Consider the following 8,349-nt stretch of genomic DNA (forward strand, 5'->3'; position numbering starts at 1 on the left):
GTAGTCACATCCCTAATCCCCATAATATAGGGGCCTGTGCTCTGTTTGGCATTATTGATCTCTCAGCTCAGAATGTGTTCTCCTCTGAGTCAGCACCACATGGGCTGTAAGCTACTGCTCACAGAATCAGAGAGATAGAGTGAGAGAGAGAGAGAGAGAGAGAGAGAGAGAGAGAGAGGGAGAGAGAGAGAGAGGGAGAGAGAGAGAGAGAGAGCACAAGAGAGATATAGGGAGATGGGGACAGTACTATTGAAGGGTGTGCTGTATTATCAGAACCCTCCATCTCAGTATGAGCCCTGTGTGCTCCTGTGTCCACAGACCCGTCAGCCACTGTGGCGGCTACTGACTGAGGACGCTCACACCTGTGTCATTACAGCCCACACTGCGCATCGTTTGTTTTTCAGTGAGAAAATCTGTTTTCAGCCTTCCAGATGAGGTACTGTACGAAGGGGTTCAAAAATCACCTTGTGCTATATTTACCTGTCAGCATCCAACATGTATAAAGAATAGAGAATGCTTTTAAACACCTTGGATTAGCACCTGCAGTGGAACAAGACTCGTAGCCTCAGCCGGAAGGACATTTGTATGCCTGAGTTGTTAAGACAGCTCCAAGCCTGCGCTGACATTTACAAAGTGAGAAAAAAAGCACCTGCATTTTCAGATAGTGATAATGGGAAGAGACAGCCAAACTAACATGATTCAAATGAGCTGGGTGAATGCGGCAAGCAATGGGAAATTAACCTCCTGTAGAGAAAAACACCCCAGACCTGTCTGAAGCGATGAACGCCCCATTTCATTGCACTGCAGCTGGCCACCGATATTGGAACATCAAACCCAGCAGGTGACGGGTGGAATGGACAGTGGCATTTGAGTACACACACTGTACAAAGTGGGTCATTTATAACTGAGGAATATCTTGTTTTGGTAACACTTTATAATAATGATCAAGTTATAAGGCATTTATAAAACATTTGTTAATAATGAACTAATCATTAACAGATCATTTATAAACAAGTGTAAATGATTCATAAATGATTTGTAAATATACTAGTTAAACATTCACAAATGTTCTGTAGATGATTTATAAAACATTTAATAATAATGAACTAATCATTAACAAATCATTTATACATGTTTATAAATGAGTCGTATATTATTTATAAATACACTAGTTTAACATTAAAAAAATATCTGTAGATGATTTATAACACATCATCAACAGTACTTGTAAATGATTTGTTCAGCATTAAATAACATTAGTTCATGTGTAGTAACTCATTTTTAATTGCTTTTAAGAATAACATTTTACACCAATTACTAGATTCTTTGTTTTTCATGTTTAACAAATGATTTGTAAAGGTTTTTGCATGCGCTAATCTAAAGTGTAAACTATTAATGTCTATAAAACATCTATAAATCATTTGTAGAGGTTTTTGCATGCGCTAATCTAAAGTGTAAACTATTAATGTCTATAAAACATCTATAAATCATTTGTAGAGGTTTTTGCATGTGTCAATCTAAAGTTAAAACTATTTATCATTCACAAATGTCTTAAAAAAACCTCTACAAATGATTTATAGATGTAACATTGATAGTTTTCGCGATAGAGCTGTCTGAAGCAGACCATGTCTAGTATCAGAGTGTCTGTTGGGATTAGAGTGGTGGCAGCTGTTACTTTTTTTGAATTTGTGTGCATGTGCAGCCTCTCTTAAAGGTACAGGCACCCTTTTATAACTAATGTGGTAGCACAGAACTCAGCCAAAGTGGAATAGAGACACATGATCTTCACTGGTGTGGGCCGATGGGTAGCCTGGAGAGGAGTACACCGTCCCTGACTGACTATGACCAAAAGGGGCGGAGCCTCGCCACCATGCCACTATTCACGCCACATAACCCACTTTTCAGCCCCTGTCTTCAATGGTGGATGCATTGAAATTGCCCGGAGGTCACTGTACTGTCCCCGACTGGCTCTGACCTGAGAGGGCGGAGTCTCACCACCATGCCACTATCCACGCCACGGGCCCCACAACTCAGCCCCTGAGTGGGCTAGAGACAGTTGGTAATTTCTGATAGTACAAAACTTCACAGGAGACCCAAGTCGTTCAGCCTTTACGGGTATTTATTACGGTAACACACTCAATACAGCTTCAAAAGTATTCTGTTACAGCCCCCAGCCCAACTGGGCTCATCACCTTTTATATGCAGATCCTCAAACTCAGTGTGTGCGTCACATAAGGCTAATGGCTTTTCTTGAAACTTACGTAAGTAGATATGAATCTCGTATTGAGAGATATTGTGAAATGGGACATTCCAGTCTAGAGCGCTCTAACATGCACAACTCACTAGAGACCTCAACTGAGCTTGCTGCTCCCTTCCTGTTGTTCTCCTCAGCCTATCCAACTTGACCTTACGGCCAAACAACCCTCTAAACACTGCTAGTTTCCACAACAAGACACATGGTCTTCACCTGTGCGGGCGGGTAGGTGGCCCGGAGAGGGGTACACTGTCCCTGACCAGCTCTGACCTGAGGGGGCGGAGTCTCGCCACCACGCCACTGTCCACGCTATGGACCCCACAATTCAGCCCCTGAGTGGGCTAGAGACGCACAGTCTTCACCGGTGGGTGCATGGAGATTGCCCGGTCCATAGTAGTTCTAGCAGTAGCTGTTACATACAGCTGCAGCAACTAGCCCACCTCACATTTTCTCCAGGAAATGTACTTTCTAGTTCAGTCCCAATGTTCCAATATATAGTCCTTAATCAGTTCATTTTAAGTCCTTCATCCATTCCCTCACATTATAGCTCCCATGACAAGACTTGAATATGACAAGACTTATTGAACGGTTTATTTCAGCAATCCTAACGCAGAAGGTTGTGCTTGTGAATAAATATTAGGGTGTGTGAATGTTTTTATGAATAGACTAACTGTCTGTCCATGTCCCGCATGTTGTCACTCTGTGACATCCCCATCAAGAGATGAATAGGCCTACTATTTTAAACCTCACTGCAGATACATATGGGCAAACATGATTTAGGATAGCTAATAGGTCTACAAATCTATTAATCTCTTGATGGTGATGTTACAGAGTGACATGTTGTCAGTTTAATCGGGAATCATATTTAGGAATTGGATCTGTAATCATTCATCTAGGAATAGGTTTGTTCATGTGAGTAATGATCAAAAATCAAAATAGGAACTGGATATGGAGTTTGGATTACTGGAAAAAATGAAAGGAGGAACTTAAGAATATCCATGCTGAACCAAGTGATATGGCAGGCCTAGGCCAGCGGTGCCCAGACGAAAAAAGGTACTTGACATGTGTTGGTGTGCAGAGGTAAATTGCACAGTCATGTCAGCCCCATTGTCCAAATTAGCAACTTTTGCCTCCTGCTATTTTGTAGATTAGGCTACAAGTTTTATACTGCAGTTCAGCTGGTATAGCTGAGTATTTTGTTCACATGGGCTGATTTCATCATGTTTAGGCATGTACTGCATATGGGCTGTAGTCACAACACAAATTTATTTTCACTTTCAAACATATACATCCATAAACAGCCTTACAGTAAAGGCTTATTATCCGCTTAGCTGTTTTTTATTTGACTTCTGTTATTCTCATTTCCAAATTGAGATTAACTATAGTATCCAAGAAGATAGACTACTATATAGTCTACTACTATATAACTCAAACCTGTAAATCACCTGTTTAATAGTGAACACAGCCTTACAGTAAAGGCCTATATTGTTTTTCAAAAGCCTCCGCTTGTGTTTTCTCCTGGCAAATAAAGGGCTAAAAATCAAAGGAGTGGAACAGAAGCCCGAAAGTGAATGTGACCGCAACAGCAAGCAGCCAATTTGTCGTTTGAAATATGTGTAGGCCTACAGTACATACATATACATACATTGTACTTCTCAAATGTTATATAATCACACAAGTTTTTAATTGATTTCGCTGAAGACATGTTGCCTCATCTGGTCTTGTGCATTTCGATCCGAAAGTTCACTTCAACTTAGGATCAATCATGGATCAGGATAGTGCAAGTTCAAACTTTGCCTACCATTAAGTTAAGGTGTTGTGTTATACAATTGCAAATGTTTTGATCTGATTTCGCTGAATAGGCTACATTCCACCTTAATGTTACCAGTCCCTCATTAATATAGGTAATCAAGTCACTCCACTGTGTTTCTGGATCAACGATGCCTCCTGGTGGCTAGTGTGCAACACTGCACAAAAAGATGGTGGATCCCGCCAACGAGCTGCCGCCATGCTGCCACGTTTTGAGAATTCCAACATTAGAGGCTTTGGCACAACAGGGCTTATTGTATTCCCAGCCAGGCTCTTCTCCAATTTAAAACACATAAATAATGTGGCTGCGATTAACCATCCCATCGGTGTGAAAACAGGCCACTTTGTGGAACATGGATGGTTTTTGTGATTGGGCAAAACATTTTCAATCGCCTGAGCATCTTGGTCATGATTGTGTGTAAATGAGGAGAGGCAGTCATTAATTCCAGGTGGTGGGGTAGGGTGGGGTGTGCAGGGAGGGGGGCAGTTAGGCTAGTGGGCAGAGGTAGGGCACAGATGACTGGCTGATAGATTCACATTCATTCCATGTCTGCGCGAGCCAAGTGCCAGCATTTCCACACATGGCTGCCTTCCTGTTCCTGCATTAGAAAATACTGAATGACATAGTCACATTAATCACAGGCCTTCAAAGGCTGGTATGTGAGGGGAAGTAGAGGCATAGGCGTAGTTTTATATATGGACGCTATGGACATGTCCATACCAAAGCCATGGAAACACGAATTGTCCCTACCAAAAATAATACAGAGTGAAAACTGTAGTTTTTAATTACCATTCACAACTTGCGAAAGCAAAACGGTTGGGAATTAAGGCCTGGTTGACAGCTGCGTTCAGCAATGAGCAGGTTAGCACCTTGCATGGCAGCTGCCGCCATTGGTGTGTGAATGTGTGTGTGAATGTGTGAAGGAGAGGCCATTGTAAAGAGCTTTGAGTGCCGCTAAGGTGGAAAAGCGCTATATAAGTGCAGTCCATTTACCATTTACCATTTGAGCAATGACTAGCTAGGTTCACTCGCCCACTGAATTGCATAAGCTAAACAAACGAGACGTCTAGTTTGTTTATGCAATTCAGTTCAATAGTCCAAGTCCAACGTAATTATGTTCATATTTCATATGCTACACAGAATAGGCTGTAGGCTACACGGAAAAGAGTGTTTCATGTCTGCAAGTAGTTTGATATTGTAAATAATTTCCCTTTTATGGTAGATGGTGAGTGGAGGGCAAAATGCCACCAGAAAAAAAGAAGACATATTAGAAGAAGACAATTATAATTTTTTGGGGTCAAAGTAGCAGAAAGGTAGGATCAGGAGAGGCAGGAGATGCATCAGGGTTACAGGTGAGATTATAGTCTGACTCAACAGATGTAGGTTTTGTGGATAAACCTTGTCATTCGTTGTCACATTACCCAATCAGTGGCGACGGAAATTAATCTGATTCGGCCACCACACAGATTTAATCCAGACTATGTGAAACAACAACAACCCAGTGTGTCCCTACCAAAGCTCAAATCAAACCTACGCCCCTGGGTAGAGGAATGTGTTGGACATGAGAACCCGTCAACCGCACATACCGCACGTAATGCCAGAAACGCCGCGAACTTTGAAAAAGTTCACAAATAGAGAAATGTCATCATTCGCTGAAGTTCGGAAGGGCACCTTTTGAAAATGTTTTTTTCCCTTTGAACTTCTCCCTCTTGTTTTCACATCAAAAGACATGAAAGGGGCAGCGGAAAGCAGGACAGCCAGCACCCTGATTCCTCTGCCCTGAGTCATCACTAACTGTCTGGAGCAGCCATGTCCTTTCAAATAGGACCCAGCGTGAGTAGACAGTCATTAACAATGAAAATGTGTGCCTCTCACTCTGTCCCATTCACTGGCCTGTGAGCTGCATTCTCCATCTTCAGTTCAGGAGATTGCTCTCTATGATGGGAAGTTTTTTCAAGGATTTGTGTGAGCCATGGTCACTGAACTATTAGCGCTACCCTGTTTTCAACGCCTCTCCACCTTCAAAAGTGTATGACCTGATCAAAAGTGTATGACCTCTGATCTCAGAGATTTGTGTCTCCATGGTGACAGAAACAGACAGACAGAGATAGTAAGAGTAAGAGAATGTTTACCTGACATGGGTTCAGCAGCTCCTGTTGCAACAGTGGGAAGGAAGAGTAGAGAAAGGAAGGAGAGAAGAGGCAATTGTAAAGATGCATTCATGTACTTGCAATACATTCCAATATGCACAATACAATGCAAATGATAACTAAGCTGGGTGAGAGAAAATGACTTACTTTCCAAAGTCTTCCTGAGCATGCTACAGTATTTGAAAGTGTGCAGTCTGAGCAAACAGGTTCAAACTTCAAGAAAGAAAACATCTCTGCCCATCTGTTACAAATTACACCAAGTTTCAGTTGGTGATACTGTGTTGCCCCTTGTGGTGCTATCTAGGGGTGTTTGCTGGGTGTGTACTGTACATCCCATGCAGGTAATTGACAACTCGGTGCACCTGGGCTTGGTGCATCGAAGGGGTTCAAAAGCCGAGCTCCAGAACCACAGTCACTTTCTTGCTACCACTCTGCCCTGTTCTACCATCCACAGGCACCCATTTTGACTTGTGTTTGGCTATGCTGGGATAGACATTTTTGTTTATTTGCATGCACCTTTCCTTACACATCCACCCATACACCCAACATGTAGCACAGACACCACTGATATCACTGACGTTCATACAGTACCTCATTGTACAGTTTTTATTTTGGTTTATTCTACTTTCATTAGCCTACTTTGTTTTACTTTACTTATATATTTGGTTGATTGGTTTATTGTTATTGGGGGGGTGGGGTTACACTTCGCTTTCTCTCTGTCTCTCTGCTTGAGAATTCAAGGCTGCCCGGCTCCCTGGAGGCTGTCCCCTGGGAGCCCAGGGGCATACTGAAGAGTGCCCACTCGGAACGGCGACTGCCTGAGACTGGCATCTCACACAACAGGGCATGGGAGACTGGCATGTTCCAAAGCGCCCCACAGCACCGCCCAGAGCCCTCACCCTGGGGAAAAGCCGCCATCATCCACCACTGCCATTCACAAAACCTCCTGGTCCAGCATTCTAATTCCAATACAACATTATCACAGTGCTCACAGAAACAGACATTTCATTACTCATAGTACTCTGAGACAGTGTGTCATTTTTGTTTTAATACAGGAAGTAAGGTAATTATGCATGTACTTGTTTTTCCTGTGAGCACACAACATTGTCAGGCAATCCCCGCAGGAGACTGAGAACGCACAAACAAACGCCCAGGTGTCAAACCAGACAGCACATAATCAAGCCTACATAGAAAGTGATCCATCCATCTGTTACCATCTGACATCTCATATCTCTATCCACTCATTAGGATCTGTGGGTTCCAATTAACATGCGAAAGCCTCGCATCAGAGGGAGAATGTCTCTGTAATCTCAGGAATGGGGATATGCATTACTATATAGAGAGAATGGTCATATAAAACACTGCCGTCCTCCCTAACTCTTCGGTATGATCCACTTTCTGCTGCTGGTGGCCTCAGACAGGGCTATAAATAGCTGCTGGCCCCCTGTTTGGTCCCCTGCAATGCCCATCTCTGGCCTGTACCTGCGGCACATTAGGCAGGAGTTATGAGGTGCCAGCTCGCTTGTGATTACATGTCATGGCTGTCGCTCTGCTTAGACAGCGCTGATAGACAGATTTCGAGGGGAAACGCGCGTGATGCCATCCCTGTAAGTGCAGCCGTAGCACCAATCTGTCAGTCACACAGGATGAGGCCAGACAGGCCAACCCGTCCTCCGAATAATGCCTGTCCTTGCCTCTACCCCTCCTCTCCCTATCTTCTCAAGACTGAGTAGAGGCTCAGTAGGCAGAATGAGCAAATGTCTGCGCGACTTGTGGGAGTCTTGAAAATGAATGACAGCGAGTGTCATATGGAGCTCATCGTTTGACGCCGGTAAGAATTTACAAACTGTCTCTGTGCTCATGCGCTGAGACAACAGTCACAGTGCTCAGGCTGCCAGAGCGAATCCTCTCAGAACCAAGGTTCAATCGCTGAGCCAGACAGAGATCTCTGGAGACTGGCTCTGTGAGGCTCCAGCAAGCAGCCGGTGAGTAGCAGCAGTGGGGGAAAGGTAACATTTCCTCTCTCTGCTGGCATGGTATCTTTAAATGCTTTGGCTTCCTTTTGAGGACACACATTTTCCTTATTTCGGCTCATGATCTGAGCTTATTGCCTGTCAGCCAAGAGCGTGTGGACA

General features: G+C 43.5%; 1 protein-coding gene across 1 annotated transcript in view; it reads right to left on the reverse strand.

Annotated features, from left to right (window-relative positions):
* Positions 1 to 8,349, reverse strand: part of LOC311312020 (cell adhesion molecule 1-like) — a gene marked incomplete at both ends in the record, with an annotated part of 172,942 nt that overhangs the window by 48,619 nt on the left and 115,974 nt on the right. The gene's annotated exons all lie outside the window — the stretch shown is intronic.

The sequence above is a fragment of the Borostomias antarcticus genome (genome assembly GCF_949987555.1).
Source record: "Borostomias antarcticus genome assembly, chromosome: 1".
Classification (NCBI taxonomy): domain Eukaryota; kingdom Metazoa; phylum Chordata; class Actinopteri; order Stomiiformes; family Stomiidae; genus Borostomias; species Borostomias antarcticus.